This window comes from Mobula birostris, chromosome 2, assembly GCF_030028105.1.
Source record: "Mobula birostris isolate sMobBir1 chromosome 2, sMobBir1.hap1, whole genome shotgun sequence".
Taxonomy (NCBI): Eukaryota; Metazoa; Chordata; class Chondrichthyes; order Myliobatiformes; family Myliobatidae; genus Mobula; species Mobula birostris.
Window position 1 is genome coordinate 9203985 of NC_092371.1, and position 14148 is coordinate 9218132.

Here is a 14148-nt window from a genome sequence, read left to right on the forward strand (position 1 = left end):
AAATTCCAACGAGTACCAGCCCAGTTCATCCAGTCTTTCTTCATATGAAAGTCCTGCCATCCCAGGAATCAATCTGGTGAACCTTCTTTGTCCTCCCTCTATGGCAAGGATGTCTTTCCTCTGATTAGGGGACCAGAACTGCACACAATACTCCAGGTGTGGTCTCACCAAGGCCTTGTACAACTGCAGTAGTACCTCCCTGCTCCTGTACTCGAATCCTCTCGCTATAAATGCCAGCATACCATTTGCCTTTTTCACCGCCTGCTGTACCTGCATGCCCACTTTCAATGACTGGTGTATAATGACACCCAGGTCTCGTTGCACCTCCCCTTTTCCTAATCGGCCACCATTCAGATAATCTGTTTTCCTATTTTTGCCACCAAAGTGGATAACTTCACATTTATCCACATTAAATTGCATCTGCCATGAATTTGCCCACTCACCCAACCTATCCAAGTCACCCTGCATCCTCTTAGCATCCTCCTCACAGCTAACACTGCCGCCCAGCTTCATGTCATCCGCAAATTTGGAGATGCTGCATTTAATTCCCTCATCCAAGTCATTAATATATATTGTAAACAACTGGGGTCCCACCACTGAGCCTTGCGGTACCCCACTAGTCACTGCCTGCCATTCTGAAAAGGTCCTGTTTATTCCCACTCTTTGCTTCCTGTCTGCTAACCAATTCTCTATCCACATCAATACCTTACCCCCAATACCGTGTGCTTTAAGTTTGCACACTAATCTCCTGTGTGGGACCTTGTCAAAAGCCTTTTGAAAATCCAAATATACCACATCCACTGGTTCTCCCCTATCCACTCTACTAGTTACATCCTCAAAAAATTCTATGAGATTCGTCAGACATGATTTTCCTTTCACAAATCCATGCTGACTTTGTCCGATGATTTCACCGCTTTCCAAATGTGCTGTTATCACATCTTTGATAACTGACTCCAGCAGTTTCCCCACCACCGACGTTAAGCTAACCGGTCTATAATTCCCTGGTTTCTCTCTCCCTCCTTTTTTAAAAAGTGGGGTTACATTAGCTACCCTCCAATCCTCAGGAACTAGTCCAGAATCTAACGAGTTTTGAAAAATTATCACTAATGCATCCACTATTTCTTGGGCTACTTCCTTAAGCACTCTGGGATGCAGACCATCTGGCCCTGGGGATTTATCTGCCTTTGATCCCTTCAATTTACCTAACACCATTTCCCTACTAACATGTATTTCGCTCAGTTCCTCCATCTCACTGGACCCTCTGTCCCCTACTATTTCTGGAAGATTATTTATGTCCTCCTTAGTGAAGACAGAACCAAAGTAATTATTCAATTGGTCTGCCATGTCCTTGCTCCCCATAATCAATTCACCTGTTTCTGTCTGTAGGGGACCTACATTTGTCTTTACCAGTCTTTTCCTTTTTACATATCTATAAAAGCTCTTACAGTCAGTTTTTATGTTCCCTGCCAGTTTTCTCTCATAATCTTTTTTCCCCTTCCTAATTAAGCCCTTTGTCCTCCTCTGCTGAACTCTGAATTTCTCCCAGTCCTCAGGTGAGCCACTTTTTCTGGCTAATTTGTATGCTTCTTCTTTGGAATTGATACTATCCCTAATTTCTCTTGTCAGCCACGGGTGCACTACCTTCCTTGATTTATTCTTTTGCCAAACTGGGATGAACAATTGTAGTTCATCCATGCAATCCTTAAATGCTTGCCATTGCATATCCACCGTCAATCCTTTAAGTGTCATTTGCCAGTCTATCTTAGCTAATTCACGTCTCATACCTTCGAAGTTACCCCTCTTTAAGTTCAGAACCTTTGTTTCTGAATTAACTATGTCACTCTCCATCTTAATGAAGAATTCCACCATATTATGGTCACTCTTACCCAAGGGGCCTCTCACGACAAGATTGCTAATTAACCCTTCCTCATTGCTCAGAACCCAGTCTAGAATAGCCTGCTCTTTAGTTGGTTTCTCAACATGTTGGTTCAAAAAACCGTCCCGCATACATTCCAAGAAATCCTCTTCCTCAGCACCTTTACCAATTTGGTTCACCAATCTACATGTAGATTGAAGTCACCCATTATAACTGCTGTTCCTTTATTGCACACATTTCTAATTTCCTGTTTAATGCCATCTCCGACCTCACTACTACTGTTAGGTGGCCTGTACACAACTCCCACCAGCGTTTTCTGCCCCTTAGTGTTATGCAGCTCTACCCATATCGATTCCACATCTTCCCGGCTTATGTCCTTCCTTTCTATTGTGTTAATCTCATCTTTAACCAGCAACGCCACCCCACCTCCTTTTCTTTCATGTCTATCCCTCCTGAATATTGAGTATCCCTGAACGTTGAGCTCCCATCCTTGGTCACCCTGGAGCCATGCCTCTGTGATCCCAACTATATCATAATCATTAATAACAATCTGCACTTTCAATTCATCCACCTTGTTACGAATGCTCCTTGCATTGACACACAAAACCTTCAGGTGCTCTTTTACAACTCTCTTAGCCCTTATACAATTATGTTGAAAAGCGGCCCTTTTTGATGCTTGCCCTGGATTTGTCAGCCTGCCACTTTTACTTTTCTCCTTACTACTTTTTGCTTCTACTCTCACTTTACACCCCTCTGTCTCTCTGCACTGGTTCCCATCCCCCTGTTGTGAACTAACCTCCTCTCGCCTTGCCTCTTTAATTTGATTCCCACCCCCCAACCGTTCTAGTTTAAAGTCACCTCAGTAGCCCTCGCTAATCTCCCTGCCAGGATATTGGTCCCCCTAGGATTCAAGTGTAACCCGTCCTTTTTGTACAGGTCATGCCTGCGCCAAAAGAGGTCCCAATGATCCAAAAACTTGAATCCCGGCCTCCTGCTCCAATCCCTCAGCCACACATTTATCCTCCACCTCATCACATTCCTACTCTCACTGTCGCGTGGCACAGGCAGTAATCCCGAGATTACTTCCTTTACAGTCCTTTTTCTCAACTCCCTTCCTAGCTCCCTATATTCTCCTTTCAGGACCTCTTCCCTTTTCCTACCTATGTCATTGGTACCCATATGTACCACGACCTCTGGCTCCTCACCCTCCCACTTCAGTTTGGGCTTGCTTTGCTGCCTCGGGCCAGGACAACTTGCCATCATAGACGGAACAAGGAATTCTGAATTATACCAGCAAATTCTACAGGAAAATGTCAGGGTATCTGTTAACTGAAGCTCAAGAAAAGTGAGTCTTGCAGCAAGACATCAAACCAAAGCACGCAAGTCAGTCTACCAAAGAATGCTTAAATATCACGTTTTGGAATGGCTGTGTCAAAGTCCTGACCTTAATCCTATAGAAATGTTGTGAAAGGACCTGAAGCAAGCAGTTCATGCAAGGAAGCCCACCAACATCCCAGAGTTGAAGCAGTTTTGTAAGGAGGAATGGCCTAAAATTCCTACAAACCGATGTGCAGGACATATCAACAGTTACTGGAAACGTTTGGTTGAAGTTATTGCTGTACAATGGGGGTCACACCAGTTACTGAAAGCAAAGGTTCACACACTTTTTTCCAACAAGTACATTTAATAATGGATCATTTTTCTCAATAAATAATTGAAAAAAGTATAACTTTTTGTGTTATTTAATTGGGTTCTCTTTATCTAGTTTTAGGACTTGCATGAAGATCTGATCATATTTTAGTGATACTTGTGCAGAAATAGAGAAAATTCTAAAGGATTCACAAATTTTCTAGCACCACTACCATTTCAGTGAAGGTATTCCCATGTGGCCATAGGCTAAGAAGTTCAAGAATTTAGATCCAGTAATAATAACGGTATGGCAATATTTTTCCAGACCTGGATGGTGTGCAGCATTGAAGGAAATCTAAGTAGTCCTGTTCACATGGATATGCTGCTGCCTTGGTGGTGAATTTAATGGGTTTTTAGATGGTTGAAGTGTCCTAGACATATTCAGATGGTACTCACAGCACCCAGAGAGGACGTGGAGAGTACTTGTGGGAAATAACTTTACCCTGGATAGTGTTGACCTTTCTGAGAATTGTTGAAGCTGCAATTGTCCAGTCAAATGGAAAATCTTCCTTGGCACTTCCATCCTGTGTAGATGGTGGAAAGAGTTTAGGGTGCTTGGATGTGAGGATGTTACTGCAGGATCCCCTGCCTTGTGTCACTATCTCTATCCTGCAGCTGTGGATGCTGAGTGGAGCTGTGAGCCACACGGTAATGTAACGGTTAGTGATCAGCAATTGGGGTTTAATTCTCGTCACTGTCTATAAAGAGTTTGTATGCTCTCCCCACGACCGCATGTGTTTCCTCTAGGTGTTCCATTTCCTCTCACGTTCCAATGTTGTATGGTTTAAGGTTAGTCAGTTGTGGGCATGTAATGTTGGCACTGGAACTTGCGGGCTATACGAGCACATATTTGGACTGTGGTCAGTGACGCAAATGGCATATTTCACTGTATGTTTCAATGTACATGTGAGAAATAAATCTAATGTAATCTCCTTGTTATTCAAGGTTGAGATGCATTTCTGTTGTAGGGTTGAGGAGGGTCAGGCAGAATATTGGTGTTGAGGCTAAAGATCAGAGAGCTATTATCTTAATGAATGGTAGAGCAGTCTCTAGGGAGCACGTGATCTTCTCCTACTCCTCGTTTTTATGTTATGATGGAGTTCAAAGTGGGTTGATCCCTTTCTGATTTGATATCATTCATGCTTTCTGCCAGTGTGAAAATGCATCGCAGTCAAAACAGGTACCAGAATAGACCAGTGACTGACTAACTGCAGTCCGTTAACTGAATCATTAATATATTTATTTCAAGGTCATTTTGTACACTCTATTTTTAAATCATCTCCCTTTGCTTCTTGTGTATTTTCATTTGGTGGATAAAATAGTATTTAATACCATTTATTAATTTATTTAGCAAGTAAATGGAAATTTTAAAAACTCATGCTGGAAGTTTGAAACAGAAAATGCTAGAAATATTTCCCTCTGCCACTCTGACAGTGGTCTATGACTTCCTGTACTGTCATGTTGAGGCCAACATAAGCCTAAGGGACAGTACCTCACATCCTGTATGCCTTATGGACTTATTACTGAACTCTGCAACTTCAGGTAGCTCCATTTCTCCATTTGTATCAGTCATCCATCTGCAATATTAACTCAGCTTGATTCTTTTTTCTCTTTCTCCTTCCCACTTTTTGCTCCCTGGCAGTGATGGACGAGCGCAGCATGACCTGCAGGGCATGTCCTGCTCTGTATTTCGCAATTCCCACATTCTTTTGTATGGATCCTTGTGTCTACGTTCTCATTCTGCAACTGCTCCCGTTCAGTCATTGACCAGATAGGCTTGTTTACAACTTATCTCCCTTGGTCAACCTGCTTTTACCAACTCCCTCTACAGCTTTATAAACTTTCTTCATATTTCTTCTCACAGATGCAGCCTGGCCTGCTAAAAACAAGTAAGTAGTGCTGTATAAAGAAATAACAAAATAGTTATCATGACTTGATGGAGCTTACAGAAACCTGATGGTGGAGGGAAAGAAACTGTTCCCGAATCATTTGAGTGCCAAGTTCCTGTACCTTCTCCCCAGTGCTGATAGTGAGAAGAGGGCCTTTCTGCTTGACGCCACCTTGAATCTAACTCTAGCTGAAGGAACACACAAAAAATGCAGGAGGAACTCAGCAGGCCAGATAGCATCTATGGAAAGGAGTAAACAGGCGATGTTTTGGGCCGAGACCCTTCACCAGGACTGGAAAGGAAAGAGAGAAATCAAAATAAGAAGATGGGGCAGGGGAAGAAGGTGAAACCTGGAGGGGGGAGGGGTGAAGTAAAGAGCTGGGAAGTTGATTAGTGAAAGATATACAGGGCAGGAGAAGGAGGAATCTGATAAGAGAGGACAAAAGACCATGAATGAAGTGGATGGGGGAGGAGCACCAGATGGAGGTGATGGGCAGGCAATAGAGGGAAAAGGGAATGGTGAAGCGGGGAGGCATTACCAGAAGTTGGAGAAATTGATGTTCATGCCATCAGGTTGGAGGCTACCCAGATGGACTATAAGGTGTTGCTCCTCCAACCTGAGTGTGGCCTCATCACGACAGTAGAGGAGGCTATGGACCGACATATTAGAATGGGAAGTGGAATTAAAATGGGTGGCCACTGGAAGATCCCACTTTTTATGGCTGACAGAGTGTAGGTGCTTAGCAAAGCAATCTCCCTATATATGTTGAATCTCACCGATATGCAGGAGGCCACGCTGGGAGCATCAGATAGAATAGATGACCCCAACAGACTCGCAAATGAAGTGTTGCCTCACCTGGAAGGACTGCTTGGGGCCCTGAATGATAGGGAGGGAAGAGGTGTAGGGAGACATGTAGCACTTGTTCCACTTACAAGGATAAGTACCAGGAGAGAGGTCAGTGGGGAGAAACAAGTGGGTGAGTCTATCTAAAAGAGCTGCTCTGAAATTGATAGCTGTTTATTTATTATTCTTCATAATTGGGCAATTTATCATCTCCAATCAACTGCAAATTCTCAAAATGAACTTTGCTCAACTGTAACATAGCAATCCTTTTTAAAAATGCTAATCTGTGCATTTGTATTCCTGTTCATTGAAGAGAACAGAAGGAACAAGTTAATGTGCTTTTTATCAGACTTTATAAGATACTTATTACAAATCTTTTCCTTCATTTCTAGTAAGGTTTTGCCTCTCATTGCACAGTTGTCTATCCAGTTTTGTTGAAGCTTTTTACTAAGAGGTTCCTTCATGGCCATTTCCACCTCTAACACTCCTTTCCCCTTTCTCACCTTCATCATTCGCATGTCACTGGCTTATGAGCTTTAATTGTATTAGGTTTATAGGTAGTATACCTAAATCCTGCTGCAGCATTGAGTGCCACCAACACAAATCTTCTTCCTCCTCCCACTCACAGCTTTTACTCTTTATCCCTCTTCCACTGAATTTTGTTGGAGTACTTATGTTTCTGTGAAAAAATGGCTTCTAAAAAGTAATTACATGGTCAAAGCAATTCCTCAAAGGCTAAGAGGGAGCGTAAAATGCTATCTCTCGCCAAGAAATTAGAAATATTAGATCTTTTGAAAAGTGGCATGTCGCATTCCGACGTGGGCCGTAAGGTCAGTAAGAACAAATCGAGCATTCGTACAATAAAGCAGAAGGAAGCTGAAATTCGTGGAAGTGTTAGTTCTAGGGATGGCTGGCTGGCTATGTAAAGCGCTACAGCCTCAAGAACTTAAACGTCATGGGAGAATCGGGATCGGCTGATGCCAAGGTGGCATCAGCGTTCCCAGATGGTTGCATCTGACATGAACATGTACAGACTTTTTTTCTTGTCATTATTCCCCAAACAATACAGCATAACAGCTATTTACATAACATTTATATTGTATTAGGTATTATAAGTCAACAGAACAGAAACACTGAGGGCATCGGGTCCTGTGCTGCCCTGGGTCCTAAAGTCCACCCGCACTAAGACAGGTTAAATAAGGGACTTGAGCATCCGCGTTCTTTGGTATCCACGGGGGGTCTCGGAACCAATCCATCGTGGATAAGGAGGGCCAACTGTACATAGTTCTTAAACACTGCTGATGGTGTTCATCTAAGTACAAAAGAAAAACCCAAATCGCCTTGAGCCAAGGAAACATGATGGGACAGGTGACCATTATCCAGTCTGATTAGTTAGCCAGCCCGTCTGAGCCCTGTCACTGACCCTTGACACTTCCCCTAGCAACTACAGGAAGTGCAACATTGGTTCTTACACTGATTTCACCGCCATCTAGGGACCTAAACAGCTCTTCTAGGTGAAGCGAAGATTCACATGCATCTCCTCTAACTACATTTACTGTCACAAACAAGAGAAAATCTGCAGATGCTGGAAGTCCAAGCAACACACACAAAATGCTGGAGGAACTCAGTAGGTTGGGCAGCATCAGTGGAAAAGAATACGTTTCAGGCTGAGACCCTTCAGCAGGGCTAAAGAGAAAAAGATGAGTAGAGTTAAAAACTGGAGGAGGAGAGAGAAACACAAGGTGATAGGTGAAACGGGGAGGGGGAGGGAGGGGTGAAGTAAAGAGCTGGGAAGTTTATTTGTGAAAGAGATACAGGGCAGGAGAAGGAGGAATCTAATAGAAGAGTTCAGAAGGCCACGGAGGAAAGAAAAGGGGAGGAGCACCTAAGTGGAGTGATGGGCAGGCAAGGAGACAAGGTGAGAAATGGAAAAGGGGGGTGGGGAATGGTGAAGGAGGGTGGAAGGGGCATTACTGGAAGTTTCAGAAATCGATGTTCATACCATCAGGTTGGAGGCTACCCAGACAGAATATAAGGCGTTGTTCCTCTGACCTGAGTGTGGCCTTATCACGACAGTAGTGGAGACCATGGGAGATCCTGGTTTTTCTGGCGAACAAAGCGTAGGTGCTCGGTGAAGCAGTCTCCCAACCTGTGTTCTGTCTCACCAATATAGAGGAGGCCACACCAGGGGCACTGGACACAGTATATGACCCCACCAGACTCACAGGTAAAGTGTCACATCACATGTAAGGATTGTTTGGGTCCCCGAATGGTAGTGAGGGAGGTGGTGTAGGAGCAAGTGTAGCACTTGTTCCGCTTGCAAAGGTAAGTGCCAGAAGGGAGATCAGTGGGGAGGGATGAACAGACAAGAGAGTCGCGTAGGGAGCAATCCCTGTGGAAAGCAGAGGAGAATTGTGTGCTGGATGCGGATGCTGGTGGGGCACTTCTAGTAATCCCTCCCACAGCCACCACCATGCCCCATCCCCTTTTCCTTCTCTCACCTTGTCTCCTTTCCTGTCTGTCACCTCCCTCTGGTGCTCCTCCTCCCTTTTCTTTCTTCCATAGTCTTCTGTCCCCTCCTATTAGATTCTACTTTCTCCAGCCCTGTATCTCTTTCACTAATCAACTTTCCATTTCTTTACTTCACCCCTCCCCCTCCCAGTTTCACCTATCACCTTGTGTTTGTCCCCAACCCCACCCCCCCACCCCACCTTTTAACTCTACTCCTCATCTTTTTTTTTCTCCAGTCCTGCTGAAGGGTCTCAGACCAAAACATTGTACTCTTTTCCATAGTTGCTGCCTGGCCTGCAGCAAATTCCTCCAGCATTTTGTGTGTGTAACCTCATTTACTGCATTTGGTGCTCTTGGTTTAGCCTCCTCTGCATTGGCGAGACCAGTTGTAAATCTAGGTGACTAATTTTGCAGGGCTTCCATTCTCTGATGGTTATTCCGAGTTCCCTGTTGCACGCCATTTCAACTGTCCTTCCCATCTCTTCCTTTTCCCACACAGACCTGTCTAGCCTTGGCCTTCTCCACTGCCAGAACAAAGCTCAACATAAACTGGAGGAAAGACACCTTTCATTCCAGTGGAATAAGCATTGTACTTTCCAATTCCCTTCCTGTGTTTTTCCCCACCCCCTACAATCTACCTCCAGTGCCATTTTTGTCCCCATTCCCATATGCCTTCCAGCCCCCTCTCTCGAGTTTTCATCTTCCCTTCTTGGTTTCATCCACCTACTATCCACACATTTTGCCCTCTTGAACCTTCTCCCCCTTCTGGTTCCATCTGCCCTTCACCTCTCTCCTAAATGTTGGCAAACATTTGAGTGTGTGTTTTTCAGCTCCTGCATCACCTCCTTAGTGATAGTAATGAGAGGAGAACATGTCCTGGGTGGTGAGGATCCTTAATGCTGAATGGCTCCTTCTTGAGGCATTGCCTTTTGAAGATGCCCTCGATGTTGGTGGGATTGGTACCCACGAGGTTCAGTAACTGAAGACTGGATTGTCACTGTGGGTTGCAGGGAGTGAGGAGCTGGTCAGAAAACCAGAGATAAAGGTTAAAAAAGAATTTGCTACTAGTTGTAAATTTGTACCAGATTCCAGAAGAAAGGATGGGGCAACACACTGAGGAATTTGGGTGTGATAATGAACAATGTCACCCTTTTCCCTTTGTCTCCCCCTGGTTCTGGCTGTACACAAGTAGAAGCCAATTGGTAAATGCACAGCTGTTACGGACTACATTGAAATGCTGCGAATCTAATTAATGAACAAGTGCTTTGTGATTGTGAATACTCAATACTCACTTCAAAATTGCTTAAGATATGAAACCCTTTCAAAAAAAGAAAATCTACTTCCTCAGGATATACTAAGAAAGTGCACAGTTATAAAATCACGAAGCATGCACTTCAGATTTTTTATTTGAAACAAAATACGATGGAACTAATTGTTGAGTACTGACTATAAAATGGCAGCTGCAAGAGGAAGATAATTTTAGTCTATAAGTTGAAGGTCTACCTGTCCCAGACATTTGTCTAGTATTTTATTGGTTTGCTGCCAACATCACCGTGGGTTGTAAGCTTTTCTTGTAACAACTGCTTGTTCAGCAAATGTTTCTCTTTTCAACCATTTGGGTTCTGTTTAATAGATTGTGGTTGTATCTACTGCTGCATAGAAATATTCTCTGAGAAACTTTGAGATAAACCACACACATGAATCTGGAAAGGGAATTAATCTGCTTAGTAGATGTTTGTATGTGCTCTTTGCCAGGACGAATTACTGAGAGCACGAGGCTGGTTTTGGAGGAATGCAGTGATTTTGAATCTGGAGGAGACCACGGAGACTGGCTGTAGTGTGTTGGAATATATTAACAGCTAAGAGGAGGATATGATGTATCACTAATTATCACAGTTAAAATAGTTGATAGGTCAGTCGGACTTGCTTTGGTGTAGAAAGTAGCCAAATTCATGAGTTGAAAGGCAAATCTGGTGGCAGAGCAGAAATGAAGGAGGGGTTTGATATGTCATGGTAGAGGCAGCATGATGTATGGAATTGGATGTTAGTGGCCATTGTGACGGACAGGATACGAGATTAGAAGCACAGTTCGGAGTCATGAGGGCCCTTAGGTTGTGAACTGTCTGGGTCAGTCTTATCTGTTGGCTGAAGATGGGGATGGATTGGAGTGAATGGTAAGAAGGCCAAGGCAGTAACTGCGATCTTCCCAGTTTTAGTTGAATCAGCAAATGTCCCAAACCCCTCTATTTTGAAAATATTTTTTAATGAGGTGTACAAAATTTTGAGGGGTTTACATAAGGAAATGCAAGCAGACTTTTTCCACTGAAGTTGGGGGAGACTACAACTAGAGGTTTATAGTCCTAGAGTCATGCAGCATGGAAGACCCAATGCTTCAACCCAATTCTTCTATGCCGACCAAGATCCTTAACTAAGTTGCACCTGTTTGAGTTTGGCCCATATTCCTCTAAACAGGGGTTCCCAACATTTTTTATGCCGTAGACCCCTACCACTAACTGTAGACCATTGCAATTTGCCTATCGCCACAATAGGTCAACGGCAGATGCTATCTCAATAGCTCTTCACAGGGCTTTAGACCACCTGGACAACACAAACATCTATGTCAGGATGCTGTTCATTGATTATAGCTCAGCACTTAATACCATCATTCCCACAATCCTGATTGAAAAGTTACAGAATCTGGACCTCTGTACCTCCCTCTGCAATTGGATCCTCGACTTCCTAACTGGAAGACCACAATCTGTGCGGATTGGTGATACATCTCCTCCTCGCTGACATCAACACTGGTGCACCTCAGGGGTGTCTGCTTAGCCCACCGCTCTACTCTCTCTAAACCCATGACTGTGTGGCTAGGCATAGCTTAAATGCCATCTATAAATTTGCTGATGATGCAGATATTGTTGGTAGAATCTCAGATGGAGATGAGAGGGCTCCAGGAGTGAGATATGCCAACTAGTGGAGTGGTGTCGCAGCAACAACCTTGCACTCAATGTCAGTAAGACGAAAGAGCTGATTGTGGACTTCAGAAAGGGTAAGATGAAGGAACATATAGCAATCCTCATAGAGGGATCAGAAGTGGAGAGAGTAAGCCGTTTCAAGTTCCTGGGTGTCAAGACGTCTGAGGACCTAACCTGGTCCCAACATATCGATGCTGTATAAAGAAGGCAAGACAGCTACTATACTTCATTAGTTGAAGAGATTTGGCATGTCAACAAATACACTCAAAAACTTCTATAGTTGTACCATGGAGAGCACACTGACAGGTTGCATCGCTGTCTGGTATGGGGGAGCTACAGCGCAGGACCAAAAGAAGTTGCAGAGGGTTGTAAATTTAGTCGGCTCCATCTTGGGTACTAGCCTACAAAGTCCCCAGGACATCTTCAAGGAACAGTGTCTCAGAAAGGCAGCGTCCATTATTAAGGACCTCCAGCACCCAGGGTATGCCCATTTCTCACTGTTACCATCAGGTAGGAGGTACAGAAGCCTGAAGGGACGCACTCAGCGATTCAGGAACAGCTCCTTCCCCTCTGCCGTCAGATTCCTAAATGGACATTGAACCCTTGAACACTACCTCACTTTTTAAATATATATTATTTCTGTTTTGGACCATTTCTGTGTTTATTGTTACAATTTATAACAGTTGTAACTTGAAACACTGATAATGTAAATACGTTGAAGTTCTAAATGTTTCAAAGTAAAGGAGTAGTACGTTTATAATTTAGAACATTTATTGATTAATTACAGGATGTTTCACAATTATATTAACATAGGTTTTAAATTATATTAGCATAATTTCTTTAAAAATCACAGCAACTGTTTGTCTCTCTTCTCGTTGAGGAAGGAGTGATATCTGTCTCTCCCTTGTTAGTGAGAGAGAGAGCCTGAGGAATGTTGAATTATTGGAGTGAACAGAGTTTCTGATGTACTGTAGACCATCTCTGCTGTTGCTTTCATTGTGAATGGTGGGTATGCTGATGCGTTATGCTAGAATAAGTGGGGGGGAGAGGGAGGAGGAGGATTTTTTTTTCTGTCATTCATTCTTTGATTTTTCTTCTGTTTCGAGGATGTCTGCAGAGAGTGACAATTTCAGGTTGTATATTGTGTACATTCTCTGATGTTAAATGGAACCATATTAATATTATATAAAAGAAGATTCCAGCTGCATGCCAATAAAGACTATGTGCACAGGAGCATTTCAGTTGCTGTGTGCCCATGCATCCACACGGATAGAGGGAACCGTGGTTAAGGATGAATGGTGAATGTGAGATTGATTGCAACATTTAAGAGAAATTTGGATAGGTTCATGGATGGGAGGGATATGGAGGTTGATGGTCCAAGTCGATGGGCATGACTTCAGGATTGAAGGACATCCATTTAGAACTGAGATATGGAGAAATTACTTTAGTCAGAGGGTGGTAAACTTGTGGAATTTGTTGCAACGTGCGGCTGCAGAGGTCAAGTCATTGGGTGTATTTAAGGCAGAGGTAGCTAGGTTCTTGATTAGCCAGGCCATCAAAGGGTATGGGATGAAGGCAGGGGAGTGGGGATGACTGGAAGAATTGCATAAGCCCATGATTGAATGGCGGAGCAGACTTGATGGGCCGAATGGCCTGCTTCTACTCCTATATCTTATGGTCTCATGGTCTAATTGTGGGTCGATGTGAAACTAGGGGGAATAACAGTTCAGCATGGACTAGATGGTCCAAAGAGCCTCTTTTCTGAGATGTAATCTTCTATGATTCTATATTATATATAAAGTCCCAAGAAGAAATAAATGAAAACAATCCATTGATACTCCATTGTTAAAGTTTAGGATTTGTTGATTTTAGCTCAGGCTCTCTACATTCAGGACTTTAGGTTGTTGTCTATTAAAACTCTATCTTGAGCATGTGTTTCCTTTATCACTAAGGTCTTTCAATATATTATTGAGTGTTGCCTTGAGATCCACCCAAGCTCATTGCTGTCCCGTCCATTCATTCTTGTACCTAATACTTAGAAATGTTGCTCCAGATCACTCTTTGGTGCTAATTTGTCGGACGAGCTCTTGATGTAGCTCCAAAAGTGAAGGAAATTACAGATTAGTTTGTAGGAATTATTGAGTTTTATAAAGAAGAGTGGAAAGAAAACAAACTATTGGAGAAGCCAGTGGTCAGGCAGCATCTGTAGAAGGACATGTGCAGTTGAGATTTCTGGACCGGACTCAAAACTTCTACTGTCCATTTAACTTCATTGATAAGACTACAAGATGTAGGAGCAATATTAAGCCATTCAGCACATCAAGTTATCCCTCTCAATCCCATTCTACTGCCTTTTCCCCTTAAC

The 14148-nt window shown here is 43.3% G+C and overlaps 1 protein-coding gene across 2 annotated transcripts in view; it reads left to right on the forward strand.

Moving 5' to 3' along the window:
- Positions 1 to 14148, forward strand: part of ash1l (ash1 (absent, small, or homeotic)-like (Drosophila)) — a 408509-nt gene that overhangs the window by 162473 nt on the left and 231888 nt on the right. The window lies entirely within an intron of this gene.